Genomic DNA, 25,783 nt, shown 5'->3' on the forward strand with positions numbered 1-25,783 from the left:
CTGGTGCCCCTCCATCCAGGGGCCAGACCTTAAAGAGTCACCGCAAGAGAATCCTGGTCCCAAAGGAGCCTTCTGGGGGACCGGTGCTGAGAGAGGTTGTGGGCATGGCCCGCTGGGGCTCTGCCCGACCCAGGGCTGAGAGATGCCACCTCCCAGCTCTGGGTCCCTGCAGGAAGTGTTGGCAAGCACAGGGCCGGTCCTCCAAAGGCCCAGGTGCAGGGAGCCCAGGCCAAGCAGCCTGTGGAAGAAGCCACTTGCCGTGCCACCCCGGGAACAGGACTGCAGGCCCCGGCCCTTCCCACCTCCTCCTCCTCCTCCTCCGCCCCGCACCCCCCCCCCCGACATGGCACAGGGCTCAGAGACACCTCAGACTCTTGCTACCCAAAGTGCAAAGGGCATCAGTTGCTCCTCCAAACCCCCCGCCCAGCAGACCGCGTTGTCCAGCCAGCCCCCGGGCCTCCCTGGGGTGCCCAGCACAAAAGTGCAGACACCCACCGGACCCTCAGTCTCAGTTTTCGGAGGTTTTTGCCACTCTAAGGACCCGCAGGCCAGCTGGGCCTTCGGGCAGGACAGAGAGCCCCGGAATCCGACGTGGAGAGCTGCGTGTACGTCCCCATCAGGAGGCGGTCCCCACCTCCGCGGCTCTCCCCTTGCGGGGAGCGGCAGCCCAGCCGGCAGCCGCAGGGCCTCAGGGAAGACACCAGGCTGGGCCCCCGCGGCACAGCGGGGGCACGTCCCCCGCACTCACGCGACTTAGGGACGGCTGCTGGAGACTGCTGCGGCCACCCTGCTGCCGGGTTTCTGGAGGGCTTCCTGGAAGCAGCATCCACACCAAGCCCTTGGAAGGCCCAGGCGACGGAGGAGCCGGTCAGGCAGGGGCCGAGGACGGTGAGAGGCCGGGCGGGAAGGAGCGTGTCAGGCAGGGGCAGAGGACGGTGACCGGCCGGGCGGGGAGGAGCCGGTCAGGCGGGGGCCCAGGACAGTGACGGGCCTGGCCGGGGAGGAGTGCGTCAGGCAGGGGCAGAGGAGACGGGCTGGGTAAGGGTTAGGGTTACAGTTAGGGCACAATTCACAATCCCAAAGACGTGGAAGCGACCCGAGTGCCCATCCATCCAGGAGTGCATCAATAAAATGTGGCGCGTGGACACCACGGAGTGCCATTCGGCTGTGAGGAGCAGCGGTGAGAGGGCGCCTCTCGTGTTCTCCTGGCCAGAGCTGGAACCCGTTCCAGTAAGCCAAGTATCCCAAGAATGGACACACGGGCACCACGTGAGCGCGCTCACCAGCAAACTGGTACGAACGGATGGACGCCTAAGTGGACAGAGAGGAATCACCTTCATCGGGTGGGTGTCGGGCGGGCGGGTGGGGGGAGGGGAGGGGCATACACATCCATTAGGCATGGGGTGGGTGCGCACCGACTGGGGGATGGGCGCACTTGAAGCTCTGACCCGAGGGGGGAGGCTTGGAGAGGGCAAGGCACCCGACCTTAACATTGGTACCCCCACAATACGCTGGAACAACATGAGAGGTATATGAATAAGAACACAGGGGGGGCCGGGCGCGGTGGCTCACGCCTGTAATCCTAGCTCTCTGGGAGGCCGAGGCGGGCGGATTGCTCCAGGTCAGGAGTTCGAAACCAGCCTGAGCAAGAGCGAGACCCCGTCTCTACTAAAAATAGAAAGAAATTAATTGGCCAACTAATATATATAGAAAAACACAGCCGGGCGTGGTGGTGCATGCCTGTAGTCCCAACTACTCGGGAGGCTGAGGCAGCAGGATTGCTTGAGCCCGGAGATTGAGGTTGCTGTGAGCTAGGCTGACGCCATGGCACTCACTCTAGCCTGGGCAGCAAAAAGAGACTCTGTCTCAAAAAAAAAAAAAAAAAGAACACAGGGGGGAGGGCGGCACGGGCAACACATGTCACCTGAATACTTGTACTCCCATCATCTGCTTGAAAAGAGAGAGAAAAGAAAATGCAATCCTAGAGGTAAGAGACACTTTTTAAAAATAATGAATCCGAAGAGAAAAGTAAAAGGAGGCCTGTGGAGCAGGTCTGGGTGTGACTCCGGATCCCCCAACATCAGGTGCCACCACCAAAGATTCCTGCGTGTAGCCCATAGAACCCCAAAAGCAACGGGACGAGTTCTGGTCACATACTCCCTCAAAATGACATCCTGGCCTTCTTCTGGAACTCCCTCCCCTCTCAGACTCTCAAGGTTTCCTCCAGCGTGTCGGTTCCCACAGAGCAGACCTTTGGTCTGAGACCTGACAGTCCAGAAGCCACGCATGCTGCCGCGTGGCGGCGGTGTCGCGGCTTGGGACAAGAGGAGGCCCCACGGTGCGGGCTGGGGCGCCAGGCACCGCGCGGGCGCTGAGGGTGGGGGTGACCCCCACCCCGGGCCGCCGCCGCGCTCCCAGAAAGGGGACAGAACAAGAGGCAAGAAAAAAAAAAAAAAAAAAAGCAGCAGCCTGTGGCACCCGGTATTCCCAGGCGGTCTCCCATCCAAGTACTAACCAGGCCCGACCCTGCTTAGCTTCCGAGACCAGACGAGATCGGGGGCGTTCAGGGTGGTGTGGCCCTAGACGGCGGCGGAGGGCGCCCCTGCCCCGCTCGAGAAGCCGAGCCTCTCTGGGCTTCCCCGCCGCCGCCTCCCGCCCCAGGCCCCGCGCCGGGCGGGGCCGGGCCGGCCGGGTCCCGCGGGCTCCCAGGGACGGGGGTGATGGGCGGGGCGGGGCGGGGCGGGGCGGGGTGGGGGGCTGTCTCTCTATACACACACACACACACTCACACTCACTCACACTCACACAAGATGCGCCTCCACGGCTGGACTCGCCAAGGTGGAGCCCTCCCAGCCCCCCTCGTCTCCTCGCCCGGCCTCCTTCACCTACCCGCTGCCCACCCCCAGCGCGTCGCTGCCGCTGACTGCGCACGCGCGGGACGCTCGCCCTTTGACCCCAGCCAGGGGCCGCCCTCCCCCACAACCCCTTTCAGCTGCGCCCCCCCCTCGCCCTGTGGGTGGGCTGCCGCCTATTCCCCCGGGCCAGGGCTGGGGCACAGCCAGTGTATGGGGCGTCTCTCTCTGGGGATGTGTCCCATGGGTGGGGTGGGGTGGCGTGGTTTGGGGGGCGCTGAAGAAATCAGTCCCCTCCATCTCCTACCTCTGGAAAACGCCCAAGCCCGTGGAGAACTGCCGGCACCGCTTCGTGGGGGCCGGGACCCTCCTCCGTGTCCTCCTGTGGCCCAGTCCAAGGGGCCTGGGCCTGGCCGGGGCTGCTTTGGACCCCGACCACCCTGGCGTGTGGACTCGCTAAAAATCGGCCATTAGATATTGGATTCCAGCTTCCTGGAGGTCATTTCACTAATGAGTGCACCGGAAAGAGTTTCCTAATCCATCTGTGAGGGTGGCAACTGAAGGAGAATTTTAAAGCTGACAGAATAGGCGAGGGAAGGCATAGGAGATTTCCACACCCAGCAAGGAAGACTTTCCCGAAATGGAAGAAAGAAACGAGCAAACAGAGACACCGGTAGCCCGCCCGGAAAAGAGTCTGCCCCTGAGAGAAAGCACCCTGACCAGGTTCACCCGTGGGTGGGTGGCGAGCTAGCGGCATTCAGAAGAGCGAGGCCCGCAGTCTGTGCGGAAGACACCTGCACTCGGGTGTGTGTGGCGGCGCGATTCACAAGCAGCTCTAGATGTTAAACCAAGGAGAAGCCAGGGAGTTCCCAACGCCCCAGGTGTCCTCAGCCCACGACTGGCTGCTGTGGGAATGCGAAGCCCGGCTCCTTGTCTCAGAGCGGGGTTCCCAGGAGGATCAGGCTGAAGCTGGGACTTGGCCTCAAAGTGTCCCCTCGCATGGCCACCCCCTTCCCCTTCCTGCTCCTCTACTCCTGGTGCCCCTCCATCCAGGGGCCAGACCTTAAAGAGTCACCGCAAGAGAATCCTGGTCCCAAAGGAGCCTTCTGGGGGACCGGTGCTGAGAGAGGTTGTGGGCATGGCCCGCTGGGGCTCTGCCCGACCCAGGGCTGAGAGATGCCACCTCCCAGCTCTGGGTCCCTGCAGGAAGTGTTGGCAAGCACAGGGCTGGTCCTCCAAAGGCCCAGGTGCAGGGAGCCCAGGCCAAGCAGCCTGTGGAAGAAGCCACTTGCCGTGCCACCCCGGGAACAGGACTGCAGGCCCCGGCCCTTCCCACCTCCTCCTCCTCCTCCTCCGCCCCGCACCCCCCCCCCACATGGCACAGGGCTCAGAGACACCTCAGACTCTTGCTACCCAAAGTGCAAAGGGCATCAGTTGCTCCTCCAAACCCCCCGCCCAGCAGACCGCGTTGTCCAGCCAGCCCCCGGGCCTCCCTGGGGTGCCCAGCACAAAAGTGCAGACACCCACCGGACCCTCAGTCTCAGTTTTCGGAGGTTTTTGCCACTCTAAGGACCCGCAGGCCAGCTGGGCCTTCGGGCAGGACAGAGAGCCCCGGAATCCGACGTGGAGAGCTGCGTGTACGTCCCCATCAGGAGGCGGTCCCCACCTCCGCGGCTCTCCCCTTGCGGGGAGCGGCAGCCCAGCCGGCAGCCGCAGGGCCTCAGGGAAGACACCAGGCTGGGCCCCCGCGGCACAGCGGGGGCACGTCCCCCGCACTCACGCGACTTAGGGACGGCTGCTGGAGACTGCTGCGGCCACCCTGCTGCCGGGTTTCTGGAGGGCTTCCTGGAAGCAGCATCCACACCAAGCCCTTGGAAGGCCCAGGCGACGGAGGAGCCGGTCAGGCAGGGGCCGAGGACGGTGAGAGGCCGGGCGGGAAGGAGCGTGTCAGGCAGGGGCAGAGGACGGTGACCGGCCGGGCGGGGAGGAGCCGGTCAGGCGGGGGCCCAGGACAGTGACGGGCCTGGCCGGGGAGGAGTGCGTCAGGCAGGGGCAGAGGAGACGGGCTGGGTAAGGGTTAGGGTTACAGTTAGGGCACAATTCACAATCCCAAAGACGTGGAAGCGACCCGAGTGCCCATCCATCCAGGAGTGCATCAATAAAATGTGGCGCGTGGACACCACGGAGTGCCATTCGGCTGTGAGGAGCAGCGGTGAGAGGGCGCCTCTCGTGTTCTCCTGGCCAGAGCTGGAACCCGTTCCAGTAAGCCAAGTATCCCAAGAATGGACACACGGGCACCACGTGAGCGCGCTCACCAGCAAACTGGTACGAACGGATGGACGCCTAAGTGGACAGAGAGGAATCACCTTCATCGGGTGGGTGTCGGGCGGGTGGGTGGGGGGAGGGGAGGGGCATACACATCCATTAGGCATGGGGTGGGTGCGCACCGACTGGGGGATGGGCGCACTTGAAGCTCTGACCCGAGGGGGGAGGCTTGGAGAGGGCAAGGCACCCGACCTTAACATTGGTACCCCCACAATACGCTGGAACAACATGAGAGGTATATGAATAAGAACACAGGGGGGGCCGGGCGCGGTGGCTCACGCCTGTAATCCTAGCTCTCTGGGAGGCCGAGGCGGGCGGATTGCTCCAGGTCAGGAGTTCGAAACCAGCCTGAGCAAGAGCGAGACCTCGTCTCTAATAAAAATAGAAAGAAATTAATTGGCCAACTAATATATATAGAAAAACACAGCCGGGCGTGGTGGTGCATGCCTGTAGTCCCAACTACTCGGGAGGCTGAGGCAGCAGGATTGCTTGAGCCCGGAGATTGAGGTTGCTGTGAGCTAGGCTGACGCCATGGCACTCACTCTAGCCTGGGCAGCAAAAAGAGACTCTGTCTCAAAAAAAAAAAAAAAAGAACACAGGGGGGAGGGCGGCACGGGCAACACATGTCACCTGAATACTTGTACTCCCATCATCTGCTTGAAAAGAGAGAGAAAAGAAAATGCAATCCTAGAGGTAAGAGACACTTTTTAAAAATAATGAATCCGAAGAGAAAAGTAAAAGGAGGCCTGTGGAGCAGGTCTGGGTGTGACTCCGGATCCCCCAACATCAGGTGCCACCACCAAAGATTCCTGCGTGTAGCCCATAGAACCCCAAAAGCAACGGGACGAGTTCTGGTCACATACTCCCTCAAAATGACATCCTGGCCTTCTTCTGGAACTCCCTCCCCTCTCAGACTCTCAAGGTTTCCTCCAGCGTGTCGGTTCCCACAGAGCAGACCTTTGGTCTGAGACCTGACAGTCCAGAAGCCACGCATGCTGCCGCGTGGCGGCGGTGTCGCGGCTTGGGACAAGAGGAGGCCCCACGGTGCGGGCTGGGGCGCCAGGCACCGCGCGGGCGCTGAGGGTGGGGGTGACCCCCACCCCGGGCCGCCGCCGCGCTCCCAGAAAGGGGACAGAACAAGAGGCAAGAAAAAAAAAAAAAAAAAAAGCAGCAGCCTGTGGCACCCGGTATTCCCAGGCGGTCTCCCATCCAAGTACTAACCAGGCCCGACCCTGCTTAGCTTCCGAGACCAGACGAGATCGGGGGCGTTCAGGGTGGTGTGGCCCTAGACGGCGGCGGAGGGCGCCCCTGCCCCGCTCGAGAAGCCGAGCCTCTCTGGGCTTCCCCGCCGCCGCCTCCCGCCCCAGGCCCCGCGCCGGGCGGGGCCGGGCCGGCCGGGTCCCGCGGGCTCCCAGGGACGGGGGTGATGGGCGGGGCGGGGCGGGGCGGGGCGGGGTGGGGGGCTGTCTCTCTATACACACACACACACACTCACACTCACTCACACTCACACAAGATGCGCCTCCACGGCTGGACTCGCCAAGGTGGAGCCCTCCCAGCCCCCCTCGTCTCCTCGCCCGGCCTCCTTCACCTACCCGCTGCCCACCCCCAGCGCGTCGCTGCCGCTGACTGCGCACGCGCGGGACGCTCGCCCTTTGACCCCAGCCAGGGGCCGCCCTCCCCCACAACCCCTTTCAGCTGCGCCCCCCCCTCGCCCTGTGGGTGGGCTGCCGCCTATTCCCCCGGGCCAGGGCTGGGGCACAGCCAGTGTATGGGGCGTCTCTCTCTGGGGATGTGTCCCATGGGTGGGGTGGGGTGGCGTGGTTTGGGGGGCGCTGAAGAAATCAGTCCCCTCCATCTCCTACCTCTGGAAAACGCCCAAGCCCGTGGAGAACTGCCGGCACCGCTTCGTGGGGGCCGGGACCCTCCTCCGTGTCCTCCTGTGGCCCAGTCCAAGGGGCCTGGGCCTGGCCGGGGCTGCTTTGGACCCCGACCACCCTGGCGTGTGGACTCGCTAAAAATCGGCCATTAGATATTGGATTCCAGCTTCCTGGAGGTCATTTCACTAATGAGTGCACCGGAAAGAGTTTCCTAATCCATCTGTGAGGGTGGCAACTGAAGGAGAATTTTAAAGCTGACAGAATAGGCGAGGGAAGGCATAGGAGATTTCCACACCCAGCAAGGAAGACTTTCCCGAAATGGAAGAAAGAAACGAGCAAACAGAGACACCGGTAGCCCGCCCGGAAAAGAGTCTGCCCCTGAGAGAAAGCACCCTGACCAGGTTCACCCGTGGGTGGGTGGCGAGCTAGCGGCATTCAGAAGAGCGAGGCCCGCAGTCTGTGCGGAAGACACCTGCACTCGGGTGTGTGTGGCGGCGCGATTCACAAGCAGCTCTAGATGTTAAACCAAGGAGAAGCCAGGGAGTTCCCAACGCCCCAGGTGTCCTCAGCCCACGACTGGCTGCTGTGGGAATGCGAAGCCCGGCTCCTTGTCTCAGAGCGGGGTTCCCAGGAGGATCAGGCTGAAGCTGGGACTTGGCCTCAAAGTGTCCCCTCGCATGGCCACCCCCTTCCCCTTCCTGCTCCTCTACTCCTGGTGCCCCTCCATCCAGGGGCCAGACCTTAAAGAGTCACCGCAAGAGAATCCTGGTCCCAAAGGAGCCTTCTGGGGGACCGGTGCTGAGAGAGGTTGTGGGCATGGCCCGCTGGGGCTCTGCCCGACCCAGGGCTGAGAGATGCCACCTCCCAGCTCTGGGTCCCTGCAGGAAGTGTTGGCAAGCACAGGGCCGGTCCTCCAAAGGCCCAGGTGCAGGGAGCCCAGGCCAAGCAGCCTGTGGAAGAAGCCACTTGCCGTGCCACCCCGGGAACAGGACTGCAGGCCCCGGCCCTTCCCACCTCCTCCTCCTCCTCCTCCGCCCCGCACCCCCCCCCCACATGGCACAGGGCTCAGAGACACCTCAGACTCTTGCTACCCAAAGTGCAAAGGGCATCAGTTGCTCCTCCAAACCCCCCGCCCAGCAGACCGCGTTGTCCAGCCAGCCCCCGGGCCTCCCTGGGGTGCCCAGCACAAAAGTGCAGACACCCACCGGACCCTCAGTCTCAGTTTTCGGAGGTTTTTGCCACTCTAAGGACCCGCAGGCCAGCTGGGCCTTCGGGCAGGACAGAGAGCCCCGGAATCCGACGTGGAGAGCTGCGTGTACGTCCCCATCAGGAGGCGGTCCCCACCTCCGCGGCTCTCCCCTTGCGGGGAGCGGCAGCCCAGCCGGCAGCCGCAGGGCCTCAGGGAAGACACCAGGCTGGGCCCCCGCGGCACAGCGGGGGCACGTCCCCCGCACTCACGCGACTTAGGGACGGCTGCTGGAGACTGCTGCGGCCACCCTGCTGCCGGGTTTCTGGAGGGCTTCCTGGAAGCAGCATCCACACCAAGCCCTTGGAAGGCCCAGGCGACGGAGGAGCCGGTCAGGCAGGGGCCGAGGACGGTGAGAGGCCGGGCGGGAAGGAGCGTGTCAGGCAGGGGCAGAGGACGGTGACAGGCCGGGCGGGGAGGAGCCGGTCAGGCGGGGGCCCAGGACAGTGACGGGCCTGGCCGGGGAGGAGTGCGTCAGGCAGGGGCAGAGGAGACGGGCTGGGTAAGGGTTAGGGTTACAGTTAGGGCACAATTCACAATCCCAAAGACGTGGAAGCGACCCGAGTGCCCATCCATCCAGGAGTGCATCAATAAAATGTGGCGCGTGGACACCACGGAGTGCCATTCGGCTGTGAGGAGCAGCGGTGAGAGGGCGCCTCTCGTGTTCTCCTGGCCAGAGCTGGAACCCGTTCCAGGAAGCCAAGTATCCCAAGAATGGACACACGAGCACCACGTGAGCGCGCTCACCAGCAAATTGGTACGAACGGATGGACGCCTAAGTGGACGGAGAGGAATCACCTTCATCGGGTGGGTGTCGGGCGGGTGGGGGGAGGGGAGGGGCATACACATCCATTAGGCATGGGGTGGGTGCGCACCGACTGGGGGATGGGCGCACTTGAAGCTCTGACCCGAGGGGGGAGGCTTGGAGAGGGCAAGGCACCCGACCTTAACATTGGTACCCCCACAATACGCTGGAACAACATGAGAGGTATATGAATAAGAACACAGGGGGGGCCGGGCGCGGTGGCTCACGCCTGTAATCCTAGCTCTCTGGGAGGCCGAGGCGGGCGGATTGCTCCAGGTCAGGAGTTCGAAACCAGCCTGAGCAAGAGCGAGACCCCGTCTCTACTAAAAATAGAAAGAAATTAATTGGCCAACTAATATATATAGAAAAACACAGCCGGGCGTGGTGGTGCATGCCTGTAGTCCCAACTACTCGGGAGGCTGAGGCAGCAGGATTGCTTGAGCCCGGAGATTGAGGTTGCTGTGAGCTAGGCTGACGCCATGGCACTCACTCTAGCCTGGGCAGCAAAACGAGACTCTGTCTCAAAAAATAAAAAAAAAAGAACACAGGGGGGAGGGCGGCACGGGCAACACATGTCACCTGAATACTTGTACTCCCATCATCTGCTTGAAAAGAGAGAGAAAAGAAAATGCAATCCTAGAGGTAAGAGACACTTTTTAAAAATAATGAATCCGAAGAGAAAAGTAAAAGGAGGCCTGTGGAGCAGGTCTGGGTGTGACTCCGGATCCCCCAACATCAGGTGCCACCACCAAAGATTCCTGCGTGTAGCCCATAGAACCCCAAAAGCAACGGGACGAGTTCTGGTCACATACTCCCTCAAAATGACATCCTGGCCTTCTTCTGGAACTCCCTCCCCTCTCAGACTCTCAAGGTTTCCTCCAGCGTGTCGGTTCCCACAGAGCAGACCTTTGGTCTGAGACCTGACAGTCCAGATGCCACGCATGCTGCCGCGTGGCGGCGGTGTCGCGGCTTGGGACAAGAGGAGGCCCCACGGTGCGGGCTGGGGCGCCAGGCACCGCGCGGGCGCTGAGGGTGGGGGTGACCCCCACCCCGGGCCGCCGCCGCGCTCCCAGAAAGGGGACAGAACAAGAGGCAAAAAAAAAAAAAAAGCAGCAGCCTGTGGCACCCGGTATTCCCAGGCGGTCTCCCATCCAAGTACTAACCAGGCCCGACCCTGCTTAGCTTCCGAGACCAGACGAGATCGGGGGCGTTCAGGGTGATGTGGCCCTAGATGGCGGCGGAGGGCGCCCCTGCCCCGCTCGAGAAGCCGAGCCTCTCTGGGCTTCCCCGCCGCCGCCTCCCGCCCCAGGCCCCGCGCCGGGCCGGGCCGGGCCGGTTGAGTTCGCCGGCCGGGTCCCGCTGGCTCCCAGGGACGGGGGTGATGGGCGGGGCGGGGCGGGGCGGGGCGGGGTGGGGGGCTGTCTCTCTATACACACACACACACACTCACACTCACTCACACTCACACAAGATGCGCCTCCACGGCTGGACTCGCCAAGGTGGAGCCCTCCCAGCCCCCCTCGTCTCCTCGCCCGGCCTCCTTCACCTACCCGCTGCCCACCCCCAGCGCGTCGCTGCCGCTGACTGCGCACGCGCGGGACGCTCGCCCTTTGACCCCAGCCAGGGGCCGCCCTCCCCCACAACCCCTTTCAGCTGTGCCCCCCCCTCGCCCTGTGGGTGGGCTGCCGCCTATTCCCCCGGGCCAGGGCTGGGGCACAGCCAGTGTATGGGGCGTCTCTCTCTGGGGATGTGTCCCATGGGTGGGGTGGGGTGGCGTGGTTTGGGGGGTGCTGAAGAAATCAGTCCCCTCCATCTCCTACCTCTGGAAAACGCCCAAGCCCGTGGAGAACTGCCGGCACCGCTTCGTGGGGGCCGGGACCCTCCTCCGTGTCCTCCTGTGGCCCAGTCCAAGGGGCCTGGGCCTGGCCGGGGCTGCATTGGACCCCGACCACCCTGGCGTGTGGACTCGCTAAAAATCGGCCATTAGATATTGGATTCCAGCTTCCTGGAGGTCATTTCACTAATGAGTGCACCGGAAAGAGTTTCCTAATCCATCTGTGAGGGTGGCAACTGAAAGAGAATTTGAAAGCTGACAGAATAGGCGAGGGAAGGCATAGGAGATTTCCACACCCAGCAAGGAAGACTTTCCCGAAATGGAAGAAAGAAACGAGCAAACAGAGACACCGGTAGCCCGCCCGGAAAAGAGTCTGCCCCTGAGAGAAAGCACCCTGACCAGGTTCACCCGTGGGTGGGTGGCGAGCTAGCGGCATTCAGAAGAGCGAGGCCCGCAGTCTGTGCGGAAGACACCTGCGCTCGGGTGTGTGTGGCGGCGCGATTCACAAGCAGCTCTAGACGTTAAACCCAGGAGAAGCCAGGGAGTTCCCAACGCCCCAGGTGTCCTCAGCCCACGACTGGCTGCTGTGGGAATGCGAAGCCCGGCTCCTTGTCTCAGAGCGGGGTTCCCAGGAGGATCAGGCTGAAGCTGGGACTTGGCCTCAAAGTGTCCCCTCGCATGGCCACCCCCTTCCCCTTCCTGCTCCTCTACTCCTGGTGCCCCTCCATCCAGGGGCCAGACCTTAAAGAGTCACCGCAAGAGAATCCTGGTCCCAAAGGAGCCTTCTGGGGGACCGGTGCTGAGAGAGGTTGTGGGCATGGCCCGCTGGGGCTCTGCCCGACATAGGGCTGAGAGATGCCACCTCCCAGCTCTGGGTCCCTGCAGGAAGTGTTGGCAAGCACAGGGCCGGTCCTCCAAAGGCCCAGGTGCAGGGAGCCCAGGCCAAGCAGCCTGTGGAAGAAGCCACTTGCCGTGCCACCCCGGGAACAGGACTGCAGGCCCCGGCCCTTCCCACCTCCTCCTCCTCCTCCTCCTCCTCTCCCCCGCCCCGCCCCCACAGGGCACAGGGCTCAGAGACACCTCAGACTCTTGCTACCCAAAGTGCAAAGGGCATCAGTTGCTCCTCCAACCCCCCCCCCCCCCGCCCAGCAGACCACGTTGTCCAGCCAGCCCCCGGGCCTCCCTGGGGTGCCCAGCACAAAAGTGCAGACACCCACCGGACCCTCAGTCTCAGTTTTCGGAGGTTTTTGCCACTCTAAGGACCCGCAGGCCAGCTGGGCCTTCGGGCAGGACAGAGAGCCCCGGAATCCGACGTGGAGAGCTGCGTGTACGTCCCCATCAGGAGGCGGTCCCCACCTCCGCGGCTCTCCCCTTGCGGGGAGCGGCAGCCCAGCCGGCAGCCGCAGGGCCTCAGGGAAGACACCAGGCTGGGCCCCCGCGGCACAGCGGGGGCACGTCCCCCGCACTCACGCGACTTAGGGACGGCTGCTGGAGACTGCTGCGGCCACCCTGCTGCCGGGTTTCTGGAGGGCTTCCTGGAAGCAGCATCCACACCAAGCCCTTGGAAGGCCCAGGCGACGGAGGAGCCGGTCAGGCAGGGGCCGAGGACGGTGAGAGGCCGGGCGGGAAGGAGCGTGTCAGGCAGGGGCAGAGGACGGTGACCGGCCGGGCGGGGAGGAGCCGGTCAGGCGGGGGCCCAGGACAGTGACGGGCCTGGCCGGGGAGGAGTGCGTCAGGCAGGGGCAGAGGAGACGGGCTGGGTAAGGGTTAGGGTTACAGTTAGGGCACAATTCACAATCCCAAAGACGTGGAAGCGACCCGAGTGCCCATCCATCCAGGAGTGCATCAATAAAATGTGGCGCGTGGACACCACGGAGTGCCATTCGGCTGTGAGGAGCAGCGGTGAGAGGGCGCCTCTCGTGTTCTCCTGGCCAGAGCTGGAACCCGTTCCAGTAAGCCAAGTATCCCAAGAATGGACACACGGGCACCACGTGAGCGCGCTCACCAGCAAACTGGTACGAACGGATGGACGCCTAAGTGGACAGAGAGGAATCACCTTCATCGGGTGGGTGTCGGGCGGGCGGGTGGGGGGAGGGGAGGGGCATACACATCCATTAGGCATGGGGTGGGTGCGCACCGACTGGGGGATGGGCGCACTTGAAGCTCTGACCCGAGGGGGGAGGCTTGGAGAGGGCAAGGCACCCGACCTTAACATTGGTACCCCCACAATACGCTGGAACAACATGAGAGGTATATGAATAAGAACACAGGGGGGGCCGGGCGCGGTGGCTCACGCCTGTAATCCTAGCTCTCTGGGAGGCCGAGGCGGGCGGATTGCTCCAGGTCAGGAGTTCGAAACCAGCCTGAGCAAGAGCGAGACCCCGTCTCTACTAAAAATAGAAAGAAATTAATTGGCCAACTAATATATATAGAAAAACACAGCCGGGCGTGGTGGTGCATGCCTGTAGTCCCAACTACTCGGGAGGCTGAGGCAGCAGGATTGCTTGAGCCCGGAGATTGAGGTTGCTGTGAGCTAGGCTGACGCCATGGCACTCACTCTAGCCTGGGCAGCAAAAAGAGACTCTGTCTCAAAAAAAAAAAAAAAAAGAACACAGGGGGGAGGGCGGCACGGGCAACACATGTCACCTGAATACTTGTACTCCCATCATCTGCTTGAAAAGAGAGAGAAAAGAAAATGCAATCCTAGAGGTAAGAGACACTTTTTAAAAATAATGAATCCGAAGAGAAAAGTAAAAGGAGGCCTGTGGAGCAGGTCTGGGTGTGACTCCGGATCCCCCAACATCAGGTGCCACCACCAAAGATTCCTGCGTGTAGCCCATAGAACCCCAAAAGCAACGGGACGAGTTCTGGTCACATACTCCCTCAAAATGACATCCTGGCCTTCTTCTGGAACTCCCTCCCCTCTCAGACTCTCAAGGTTTCCTCCAGCGTGTCGGTTCCCACAGAGCAGACCTTTGGTCTGAGACCTGACAGTCCAGAAGCCACGCATGCTGCCGCGTGGCGGCGGTGTCGCGGCTTGGGACAAGAGGAGGCCCCACGGTGCGGGCTGGGGCGCCAGGCACCGCGCGGGCGCTGAGGGTGGGGGTGACCCCCACCCCGGGCCGCCGCCGCGCTCCCAGAAAGGGGACAGAACAAGAGGCAAGAAAAAAAAAAAAAAAAAAAGCAGCAGCCTGTGGCACCCGGTATTCCCAGGCGGTCTCCCATCCAAGTACTAACCAGGCCCGACCCTGCTTAGCTTCCGAGACCAGACGAGATCGGGGGCGTTCAGGGTGGTGTGGCCCTAGACGGCGGCGGAGGGCGCCCCTGCCCCGCTCGAGAAGCCGAGCCTCTCTGGGCTTCCCCGCCGCCGCCTCCCGCCCCAGGCCCCGCGCCGGGCGGGGCCGGGCCGGCCGGGTCCCGCGGGCTCCCAGGGACGGGGGTGATGGGCGGGGCGGGGCGGGGCGGGGCGGGGTGGGGGGCTGTCTCTCTATACACACACACACACACTCACACTCACTCACACTCACACAAGATGCGCCTCCACGGCTGGACTCGCCAAGGTGGAGACCTCCCAGCCCCCCTCGTCTCCTCGCCCGGCCTCCTTCACCTACCCGCTGCCCACCCCCAGCGCGTCGCTGCCGCTGACTGCGCACGCGCGGGACGCTCGCCCTTTGACCCCAGCCAGGGGCCGCCCTCCCCCACAACCCCTTTCAGCTGCGCCCCCCCCTCGCCCTGTGGGTGGGCTGCCGCCTATTCCCCCGGGCCAGGGCTGGGGCACAGCCAGTGTATGGGGCGTCTCTCTCTGGGGATGTGTCCCATGGGTGGGGTGGGGTGGCGTGGTTTGGGGGGCGCTGAAGAAATCAGTCCCCTCCATCTCCTACCTCTGGAAAACGCCCAAGCCCGTGGAGAACTGCCGGCACCGCTTCGTGGGGGCCGGGACCCTCCTCCGTGTCCTCCTGTGGCCCAGTCCAAGGGGCCTGGGCCTGGCCGGGGCTGCTTTGGACCCCGACCACCCTGGCGTGTGGACTCGCTAAAAATCGGCCATTAGATATTGGATTCCAGCTTCCTGGAGGTCATTTCACTAATGAGTGCACCGGAAAGAGTTTCCTAATCCATCTGTGAGGGTGGCAACTGAAGGAGAATTTTAAAGCTGACAGAATAGGCGAGGGAAGGCATAGGAGATTTCCACACCCAGCAAGGAAGACTTTCCCGAAATGGAAGAAAGAAACGAGCAAACAGAGACACCGGTAGCCCGCCCGGAAAAGAGTCTGCCCCTGAGAGAAAGCACCCTGACCAGGTTCACCCGTGGGTGGGTGGCGAGCTAGCGGCATTCAGAAGAGCGAGGCCCGCAGTCTGTGCGGAAGACACCTGCACTCGGGTGTGTGTGGCGGCGCGATTCACAAGCAGCTCTAGATGTTAAACCAAGGAGAAGCCAGGGAGTTCCCAACGCCCCAGGTGTCCTCAGCCCACGACTGGCTGCTGTGGGAATGCGAAGCCCGGCTCCTTGTCTCAGAGCGGGGTTCCCAGGAGGATCAGGCTGAAGCTGGGACTTGGCCTCAAAGTGTCCCCTCGCATGGCCACCCCCTTCCCCTTCCTGCTCCTCTACTCCTGGTGCCCCTCCATCCAGGGGCCAGACCTTAAAGAGTCACCGCAAGAGAATCCTGGTCCCAAAGGAGCCTTCTGGGGGACCGGTGCTGAGAGAGGTTGTGGGCATGGCCCGCTGGGGCTCTGCCCGACCCAGGGCTGAGAGATGCCACCTCCCAGCTCTGGGTCCCTGCAGGAAGTGTTGGCAAGCACAGGGCCGGTCCTCCAAAGGCCCAGGTGCAGGGAGCCCAGGCCAAGCAGCCTGTGGAAGAAGCCACTTGCCGTGCCACCCCGGGAACAGGACTGCAGGCCCCGGCCCTTCCCACCTCCTCCTCCTCCTCCTCCGCCCCGCACCCCCCCCCCACATGGCACAGGGCTCAGAGACACCTCAGACTCTTGCTACCCAAAGTGCAAAGGGCATCAGTTGCTCCTCCAAACCCCCCGCCCAGCAGACCGCGTTGTCCAGCCAGCCCCCGGGCCTCCCTGGGGTGCCCAGCACAAAAGTGCAGACACCCACCGGACCCTCAGTCTCAGTTTTCGGAGGTTTTTGCCACTCTAAGGACCCGCAGGCCAGCTGGGCCTTCGGGCAGGACAGAGAGCCCCGGAATCCGACGTGGAGAGCTGCGTGTACGTCCCCATCAGGAGGCGGTCCCCACCTCCGCGGCTCTCCCCTTGCGGGGAGCGGCAGCCCAGCCGGCAGCCGCAGGGCCTCAGGGAAGACACCAGGCTGGGCCCCCGCGGCACAGCGGGGGCACGTCCCCCGCACTCACGCGACTTAGGGACGGCTGCTGGAGACTGCTGCGGCCACCCTGCTGCCGGGTTTCTGGAGGGCTTCCTGGAAGCAGCATCCACACCAAGCCCTTGGAAGGCCCAGGCGACGGAGGAGCCGGTCAGGCAGGGGCCGAGGACGGTGAGAGGCCGGGCGGGAAGGAGCGTGTCAGGCAGGGGCAGAGGACGGTGACAGGCCGGGCGGGGAGGAGCCGGTCAGGCGGGGGCCCAGGACAGTGACGGGCCTGGCCGGGGAGGAGTGCGTCAGGCAGGGGCAGAGGAGACGGGCTGGGTAAGGGTTAGGGTTACAGTTAGGGCACAATTCACAATCCCAAAGACGTGGAAGCGACCCGAGTGCCCATCCATCCAGGAGTGCATCAATAAAATGTGGCGCGTGGACACCACGGAGTGCCATTCGGCTGTGAGGAGCAGCGGTGAGAGGGCGCCTCTCGTGTTCTCCTGGCCAGAGCTGGAACCCGTTCCAGGAAGCCAAGTATCCCAAGAATGGACACACGAGCACCACGTGAGCGCGCTCACCAGCAAATTGGTACGAACGGATGGACGCCTAAGTGGACGGAGAGGAATCACCTTCATCGGGTGGGTGTCGGGCGGGTGGGGGGAGGGGAGGGGCATACACATCCATTAGGCATGGGGTGGGTGCGCACCGACTGGGGGATGGGCGCACTTGAAGCTCTGACCCGAGGGGGGAGGCTTGGAGAGGGCAAGGCACCCGACCTTAACATTGGTACCCCCACAATACGCTGGAACAACATGAGAGGTATATGAATAAGAACACAGGGGGGGCCGGGCGCGGTGGCTCACGCCTGTAATCCTAGCTCTCTGGGAGGCCGAGGCGGGCGGATTGCTCCAGGTCAGGAGTTCGAAACCAGCCTGAGCAAGAGCGAGACCCCGTCTCTACTAAAAATAGAAAGAAATTAATTGGCCAACTAATATATATAGAAAAACACAGCCGGGCGTGGTGGTGCATGCCTGTAGTCCCAACTACTCGGGAGGCTGAGGCAGCAGGATTGCTTGAGCCCGGAGATTGAGGTTGCTGTGAGCTAGGCTGACGCCATGGCACTCACTCTAGCCTGGGCAGCAAAACGAGACTCTGTCTCAAAAAATAAAAAAAAAAGAACACAGGGGGGAGGGCGGCACGGGCAACACATGTCACCTGAATACTTGTACTCCCATCATCTGCTTGAAAAGAGAGAGAAAAGAAAATGCAATCCTAGAGGTAAGAGACACTTTTTAAAAATAATGAATCCGAAGAGAAAAGTAAAAGGAGGCCTGTGGAGCAGGTCTGGGTGTGACTCCGGATCCCCCAACATCAGGTGCCACCACCAAAGATTCCTGCGTGTAGCCCATAGAACCCCAAAAGCAACGGGACGAGTTCTGGTCACATACTCCCTCAAAATGACATCCTGGCCTTCTTCTGGAACTCCCTCCCCTCTCAGACTCTCAAGGTTTCCTCCAGCGTGTCGGTTCCCACAGAGCAGACCTTTGGTCTGAGACCTGACAGTCCAGATGCCACGCATGCTGCCGCGTGGCGGCGGTGTCGCGGCTTGGGACAAGAGGAGGCCCCACGGTGCGGGCTGGGGCGCCAGGCACCGCGCGGGCGCTGAGGGTGGGGGTGACCCCCACCCCGGGCCGCCGCCGCGCTCCCAGAAAGGGGACAGAACAAGAGGCAAAAAAAAAAAAAAAGCAGCAGCCTGTGGCACCCGGTATTCCCAGGCGGTCTCCCATCCAAGTACTAACCAGGCCCGACCCTGCTTAGCTTCCGAGACCAGACGAGATCGGGGGCGTTCAGGGTGATGTGGCCCTAGATGGCGGCGGAGGGCGCCCCTGCCCCGCTCGAGAAGCCGAGCCTCTCTGGGCTTCCCCGCCGCCGCCTCCCGCCCCAGGCCCCGCGCCGGGCCGGGCCGGGCCGGTTGAGTTCGCCGGCCGGGTCCCGCTGGCTCCCAGGGACGGGGGTGATGGGCGGGGCGGGGCGGGGCGGGGCGGGGTGGGGGGCTGTCTCTCTATACACACACACACACACTCACACTCACTCACACTCACACAAGATGCGCCTCCACGGCTGGACTCGCCAAGGTGGAGCCCTCCCAGCCCCCCTCGTCTCCTCGCCCGGCCTCCTTCACCTACCCGCTGCCCACCCCCAGCGCGTCGCTGCCGCTGACTGCGCACGCGCGGGACGCTCGCCCTTTGACCCCAGCCAGGGGCCGCCCTCCCCCACAACCCCTTTCAGCTGTGCCCCCCCCTCGCCCTGTGGGTGGGCTGCCGCCTATTCCCCCGGGCCAGGGCTGGGGCACAGCCAGTGTATGGGGCGTCTCTCTCTGGGGATGTGTCCCATGGGTGGGGTGGGGTGGCGTGGTTTGGGGGGTGCTGAAGAAATCAGTCCCCTCCATCTCCTACCTCTGGAAAACGCCCAAGCCCGTGGAGAACTGCCGGCACCGCTTCGTGGGGGCCGGGACCCTCCTCCGTGTCCTCCTGTGGCCCAGTCCAAGGGGCCTGGGCCTGGCCGGGGCTGCATTGGACCCCGACCACCCTGGCGTGTGGACTCGCTAAAAATCGGCCATTAGATATTGGATTCCAGCTTCCTGGAGGTCATTTCACTAATGAGTGCACCGGAAAGAGTTTCCTAATCCATCTGTGAGGGTGGCAACTGAAAGAGAATTTGAAAGCTGACAGAATAGGCGAGGGAAGGCATAGGAGATTTCCACACCCAGCAAGGAAGACTTTCCCGAAATGGAAGAAAGAAACGAGCAAACAGAGACACCGGTAGCCCGCCCGGAAAAGAGTCTGCCCCTGAGAGAAAGCACCCTGACCAGGTTCACCCGTGGGTGGGTGGCGAGCTAGCGGCATTCAGAAGAGCGAGGCCCGCAGTCTGTGCGGAAGACACCTGCGCTCGGGTGTGTGTGGCGGCGCGATTCACAAGCAGCTCTAGACGTTAAACCCAGGAGAAGCCAGGGAGTTCCCAACGCCCCAGGTGTCCTCAGCCCACGACTGGCTGCTGTGGGAATGCGAAGCCCGGCTCCTTGTCTCAGAGCGGGGTTCCCAGGAGGATCAGGCTGAAGCTGGGACTTGGCCTCAAAGTGTCCCCTCGCATGGCCACCCCCTTCCCCTTCCTGCTCCTCTACTCCTGGTGCCCCTCCATCCAGGGGCCAGACCTTAAAGAGTCACCGCAAGAGAATCCTGGTCCCAAAGGAGCCTTCTGGGGGACCGGTGCTGAGAGAGGTTGTGGGCATGGCCCGCTGGGGCTCTGCCCGACATAGGGCTGAGAGATGCCACCTCCCAGCTCTGGGTCCCTGCAGGAAGTGTTGGCAAGCACAGGGCCGGTCCTCCAAAGGCCCAGGTGCAGGGAGCCCAGGCCAAGCAGCCTGTGGAAGAAGCCACTTGCCGTGCCACCCCGGGAACAGGACTGCAGGCCCCGGCCCTTCCCACCTCCTCCTCCTCCTCCTCCTCCTCTCCCCCGCCCCGCCCCCACAGGGCACAGGGCTCAGAGACACCTCAGACTCTTGCTACCCAAAGTGCAAAGGGCATCAGTTGCTCCTCCAACCCCCCCCCCCCCGCCCAGCAGACCACGTTGTCCAGCCAGCCCCCGGGCCTCCCTGGGGTGCCCAGCACAAAAGTGCAGACACCCACCGGACCCTCAGTCTCAGTTTTCGGAGGTTTTTGCCACTCTAAGGACCCGCAGGCCAGCTGGGCCTTCGGGCAGGACAGAGAGCCCCGGAATCCGACGTGGAGAGCTGCGTGTACGTCCCCATCAGGAGGCGGTCCCCACCTCCGCGGCTCTCCCCTTGCGGGGAGCGGCAGCCCAGCCGGCAGCCGCAGGGCCTCAGGGAAGACACCAGGCTGGGCCCCCGCGGCACAGCGGGGGCACGTCCCCCGCACTCACGCGACTTAGGGACGGCTGCTGGAGACTGCTGCGGCCACCCTGCTGCCGGGTTTCTGGAGGGCTTCCTGGAAGCAGCATCCACACCAAGCCCTTGGAAGGCCCAGGCGACGGAGGAGCCGGTCAGGCAGGGGCCGAGGACGGTGAGAGGCCGGGCGGGAAGGAGCGTGTCAGGCAGGGGCAGAGGACGGTGACCGGCCGGGCGGGGAGGAGCCGGTCAGGCGGGGGCCCAGGACAGTGACGGGCCTGGCCGGGGAGGAGTGCGTCAGGCAGGGGCAGAGGAGACGGGCTGGGTAAGGGTTAGGGTTACAGTTAGGGCACAATTCACAATCCCAAAGACGTGGAAGCGACCCGAGTGCCCATCCATCCAGGAGTGCATCAATAAAATGTGGCGCGTGGACACCACGGAGTGCCATTCGGCTGTGAGGAGCAGCGGTGAGAGGGCGCCTCTCGTGTTCTCCTGGCCAGAGCTGGAACCCGTTCCAGTAAGCCAAGTATCCCAAGAATGGACACACGGGCACCACGTGAGCGCGCTCACCAGCAAACTGGTACGAACGGATGGACGCCTAAGTGGACAGAGAGGAATCACCTTCATCGGGTGGGTGTCGGGCGGGCGGGTGGGGGGAGGGGAGGGGCATACACATCCATTAGGCATGGGGTGGGTGCGCACCGACTGGGGGATGGGCGCACTTGAAGCTCTGACCCGAGGGGGGAGGCTTGGAGAGGGCAAGGCACCCGACCTTAACATTGGTACCCCCACAATACGCTGGAACAACATGAGAGGTATATGAATAAGAACACAGGGGGGGCCGGGCGCGGTGGCTCACGCCTGTAATCCTAGCTCTCTGGGAGGCCGAGGCGGGCGGATTGCTCCAGGTCAGGAGTTCGAAACCAGCCTGAGCAAGAGCGAGACCCCGTCTCTACTAAAAATAGAAAGAAATTAATTGGCCAACTAATATATATAGAAAAACACAGCCGGGCGTGGTGGTGCATGCCTGTAGTCCCAACTACTCGGGAGGCTGAGGCAGCAGGATTGCTTGAGCCCGGAGATTGAGGTTGCTGTGAGCTAGGCTGACGCCATGGCACTCACTCTAGCCTGGGCAGCAAAAAGAGACTCTGTCTCAAAAAAAAAAAAAAAAAGAACACAGGGGGGAGGGCGGCACGGGCAACACATGTCACCTGAATACTTGTACTCCCATCATCTGCTTGAAAAGAGAGAGAAAAGAAAATGCAATCCTAGAGGTAAGAGACACTTTTTAAAAATAATGAATCCGAAGAGAAAAGTAAAAGGAGGCCTGTGGAGCAGGTCTGGGTGTGACTCCGGATCCCCCAACATCAGGTGCCACCACCAAAGATTCCTGCGTGTAGCCCATAGAACCCCAAAAGCAACGGGACGAGTTCTGGTCACATACTCCCTCAAAATGACATCCTGGCCTTCTTCTGGAACTCCCTCCCCTCTCAGACTCTCAAGGTTTCCTCCAGCGTGTCGGTTCCCACAGAGCAGACCTTTGGTCTGAGACCTGACAGTCCAGAAGCCACGCATGCTGCCGCGTGGCGGCGGTGTCGCGGCTTGGGACAAGAGGAGGCCCCACGGTGCGGGCTGGGGCGCCAGGCACCGCGCGGGCGCTGAGGGTGGGGGTGACCCCCACCCCGGGCCGCCGCCGCGCTCCCAGAAAGGGGACAGAACAAGAGGCAAGAAAAAAAAAAAAAAAAAAAGCAGCAGCCTGTGGCACCCGGTATTCCCAGGCGGTCTCCCATCCAAGTACTAACCAGGCCCGACCCTGCTTAGCTTCCGAGACCAGACGAGATCGGGGGCGTTCAGGGTGGTGTGGCCCTAGACGGCGGCGGAGGGCGCCCCTGCCCCGCTCGAGAAGCCGAGCCTCTCTGGGCTTCCCCGCCGCCGCCTCCCGCCCCAGGCCCCGCGCCGGGCGGGGCCGGGCCGGCCGGGTCCCGCGGGCTCCCAGGGACGGGGGTGATGGGCGGGGCGGGGCGGGGCGGGGCGGGGTGGGGGGCTGTCTCTCTATACACACACACACACACTCACACTCACTCACACTCACACAAGATGCGCCTCCACGGCTGGACTCGCCAAGGTGGAGACCTCCCAGCCCCCCTCGTCTCCTCGCCCGGCCTCCTTCACCTACCCGCTGCCCACCCCCAGCGCGTCGCTGCCGCTGACTGCGCACGCGCGGGACGCTCGCCCTTTGACCCCAGCCAGGGGCCGCCCTCCCCCACAACCCCTTTCAGCTGCGCCCCCCCCTCGCCCTGTGGGTGGGCTGCCGCCTATTCCCCCGGGCCAGGGCTGGGGCACAGCCAGTGTATGGGGCGTCTCTCTCTGGGGATGTGTCCCATGGGTGGGGTGGGGTGGCGTGGTTTGGGGGGCGCTGAAGAAATCAGTCCCCTCCATCTCCTACCTCTGGAAAACGCCCAAGCCCGTGGAGAACTGCCGGCACCGCTTCGTGGGGGCCGGGACCCTCCTCCGTGTCCTCCTGTGGCCCAGTCCAAGGGGCCTGGGCCTGGCCGGGGCTGCTTTGGACCCCGACCACCCTGGCGTGTGGACTCGCTAAAAATCGGCCATTAGATATTGGATTCCAGCTTCCTGGAGGTCATTTCACTAATGAGTGCACCGGAAAGAGTTTCCTAATCCATCTGTGAGGGTGGCAACTGAAGGAGAATTTTAAAGCTGACAGAATAGGCGAGGGAAGGCATAGGAGATTTCCACACCCAGCAAGGAAGACTTTCCCGAAATGGAAGAAAGAAACGAGCAAACAGAGACACCGGTAGCCCGCCCGGAAAAGAGTCTGCCCCTGAGAGAAAGCACCCTGACCAGGTTCACCCGTGGGTGGGTGGCGAGCTAGCGGCATTCAGAAGAGCGAGGCCCGCAGTCTGTGCGGAAGACACCTGCACTCGGGTGTGTGTGGCGGCGCGATTCACAAGCAGCTCTAGATGTTAAACCAAGGAGAAGCCAGGGAGTTCCCAACGCCCCAGGTGTCCTCAGCCCACGACTGGCTGCTGTGGGAATGCGAAGCCCGGCTCCTTGTCTCAGAGCGGGGTTCCCAGGAGGATCAGGCTGAAGCTGGGACTTGGCCTCAAAGTGTCCCCTCGCATGGCCACCCCCTTCCCCTTCCTGCTCCTCTACTCCTGGTGCCCCTCCATCCAGGGGCCAGACCTTAAAGAGTCACCGCAAGAGAATCCTGGTCCCAAAGGAGCCTTCTGGGGGACCGGTGCTGAGAGAGGTTGTGGGCATGGCCCGCTGGGGCTCTGCCCGACCCAGGGCTGAGAGATGCCACCTCCCAGCTCTGGGTCCCTGCAGGAAGTGTTGGCAAGCACAGGGCCGGTCCTCCAAAGGCCCAGGTGCAGGGAGCCCAGGCCAAGCAGCCTGTGGAAGAAGCCACTTGCCGTGCCACCCCGGGAACAGGACTGCAGGCCCCGGCCCTTCCCACCTCCTCCTCCTCCTCCTCCGCCCCGCACCCCCCCCCCACATGGCACAGGGCTCAGAGACACCTCAGACTCTTGCTACCCAAAGTGCAAAGGGCATCAGTTGCTCCTCCAAACCCCCCGCCCAGCAGACCGCGTTGTCCAGCCAGCCCCCGGGCCTCCCTGGGGTGCCCAGCACAAAAGTGCAGACACCCACCGGACCCTCAGTCTCAGTTTTCGGAGGTTTTTGCCACTCTAAGGACCCGCAGGCCAGCTGGGCCTTCGGGCAGGACAGAGAGCCCCGGAATCCGACGTGGAGAGCTGCGTGTACGTCCCCATCAGGAGGCGGTCCCCACCTCCGCGGCTCTCCCCTTGCGGGGAGCGGCAGCCCAGCCGGCAGCCGCAGGGCCTCAGGGAAGACACCAGGCTGGGCCCCCGCGGCACAGCGGGGGCACGTCCCCCGCACTCACGCGACTTAGGGACGGCTGCTGGAGACTGCTGCGGCCACCCTGCTGCCGGGTTTCTGGAGGGCTTCCTGGAAGCAGCATCCACACCAAGCCCTTGGAAGGCCCAGGCGACGGAGGAGCCGGTCAGGCAGGGGCCGAGGACGGTGAGAGGCCGGGCGGGAAGGAGCGTGTCAGGCAGGGGCAGAGGACGGTGACCGGCCGGGAGGGGAGGAGCCGGTCAGGCGGGGGCCCAGGACAGTGACGGGCCTGGCCGGGGAGGAGTGCGTCAGGCAGGGGCAGAGGAGACGGGCTGGGTAAGGGTTAGGGTTACAGTTAGGGCACAATTCACAATCCCAAAGACGTGGAAGCGACCCGAGTGCCCATCCATCCAGGAGTGCATCAATAAAATGTGGCGCGTGGACACCACGGAGTGCCATTCGGCTGTGAGGAGCAGCGGTGAGAGGGCGCCTCTCGTGTTCTCCTGGCCAGAGCTGGAACCCGTTCCAGGAAGCCAAGTATCCCAAGAATGGACACACGAGCACCACGTGAGCGCGCTCACCAGCAAATTGGTACGAACGGATGGACGCCTAAGTGGACGGAGAGGAATCACCTTCATCGGGTGGGTGTCGGGCGGGTGGGGGGAGGGGAGGGGCATACACATCCATTAGGCATGGGGTGGGTGCGCACCTACTGGGGGATGGGCGCACTTGAAGCTCTGACCCGAGGGGGGAGGCTTGGAGAGGGCAAGGCACCCGACCTTAACATTGGTACCCCCACAATACGCTGGAACAACATGAGAGGTATATGAATAAGAACACAGGGGGGGCCGGGCGCGGTGGCTCACGCCTGTAATCCTAGCTCTCTGGGAGGCCGAGGCGGGCGGATTGCTCCAGGTCAGGAGTTCGAAACCAGCCTGAGCAAGAGCGAGACCCCGTCTCTACTAAAAATAGAAAGAAATTAATTGGCCAACTAATATATATAGAAAAACACAGCCGGGCGTGGTGGTGCATGCCTGTAGTCCCAACTACTCGGGAGGCTGAGGCAGCAGGATTGCTTGAGCCCGGAGATTGAGGTTGCTGTGAGCTAGGCTGACGCCATGGCACTCACTCTAGCCTGGGCAGCAAAACGAGACTCTGTCTCAAAAAATAAAAAAAAAAGAACACAGGGGGGAGGGCGGCACGGGCAACACATGTCACCTGAATACTTGTACTCCCATCATCTGCTTGAAAAGAGAGAGAAAAGAAAATGCAATCCTAGAGGTAAGAGACACTTTTTAAAAATAATGAATCCGAAGAGAAAAGTAAAAGGAGGCCTGTGGAGCAGGTCTGGGTGTGACTCCGGATCCCCCAACATCAGGTGCCACCACCAAAGATTCCTGCGTGTAGCCCATAGAACCCCAAAAGCAACGGGACGAGTTCTGGTCACATACTCCCTCAAAATGACATCCTGGCCTTCTTCTGGAACTCCCTCCCCTCTCAGACTCTCAAGGTTTCCTCCAGCGTGTCGGTTCCCACAGAGCAGACCTTTGGTCTGAGACCTGACAGTCCAGATGCCACGCATGCTGCCGCGTGGCGGCGGTGTCGCGGCTTGGGACAAGAGGAGGCCCCACGGTGCGGGCTGGGGCGCCAGGCACCGCGCGGGCGCTGAGGGTGGGGGTGACCCCCACCCCGGGCCGCCGCCGCGCTCCCAGAAAGGGGACAGAACAAGAGGCAAAAAAAAAAAAAAAGCAGC

The 25,783-nt window shown here is 62.9% G+C and overlaps 4 non-coding genes and 2 pseudogenes across 4 annotated transcripts; all 6 read right to left on the reverse strand.

The window, feature by feature from the left end:
• Positions 1 to 2,466: 2,466 nt before the first annotated feature.
• On the reverse strand, positions 2,467 to 2,585 carry LOC142864330 (5S ribosomal RNA). The gene has a single exon (XR_012914855.1). It is a non-coding gene; the product is annotated as a 5S ribosomal RNA (ribosomal RNA).
• Positions 2,586 to 6,349: 3,764 nt separating this feature from the next.
• Positions 6,350 to 6,468, reverse strand: LOC142864153 (5S ribosomal RNA). The gene has a single exon (XR_012914738.1). It is a non-coding gene; the product is annotated as a 5S ribosomal RNA (ribosomal RNA).
• Positions 6,469 to 10,222: 3,754 nt separating this feature from the next.
• Positions 10,223 to 10,341, reverse strand: LOC142864215 (uncharacterized; annotated as a pseudogene).
• Positions 10,342 to 14,130: 3,789 nt separating this feature from the next.
• Positions 14,131 to 14,249, reverse strand: LOC142864154 (5S ribosomal RNA). The gene has a single exon (XR_012914739.1). It is a non-coding gene; the product is annotated as a 5S ribosomal RNA (ribosomal RNA).
• Positions 14,250 to 18,003: 3,754 nt separating this feature from the next.
• Positions 18,004 to 18,122, reverse strand: LOC142864216 (uncharacterized; annotated as a pseudogene).
• A 3,788-nt stretch (positions 18,123 to 21,910) lies between these two features.
• Positions 21,911 to 22,029, reverse strand: LOC142864155 (5S ribosomal RNA). The gene has a single exon (XR_012914740.1). It is a non-coding gene; the product is annotated as a 5S ribosomal RNA (ribosomal RNA).
• Positions 22,030 to 25,783: the final 3,754 nt, after the last annotated feature.

The sequence above is a fragment of the Microcebus murinus genome, chromosome 24 (genome assembly GCF_040939455.1).
Source record: "Microcebus murinus isolate Inina chromosome 24, M.murinus_Inina_mat1.0, whole genome shotgun sequence".
NCBI classification, from domain to species: Eukaryota; Metazoa; Chordata; class Mammalia; order Primates; family Cheirogaleidae; genus Microcebus; species Microcebus murinus.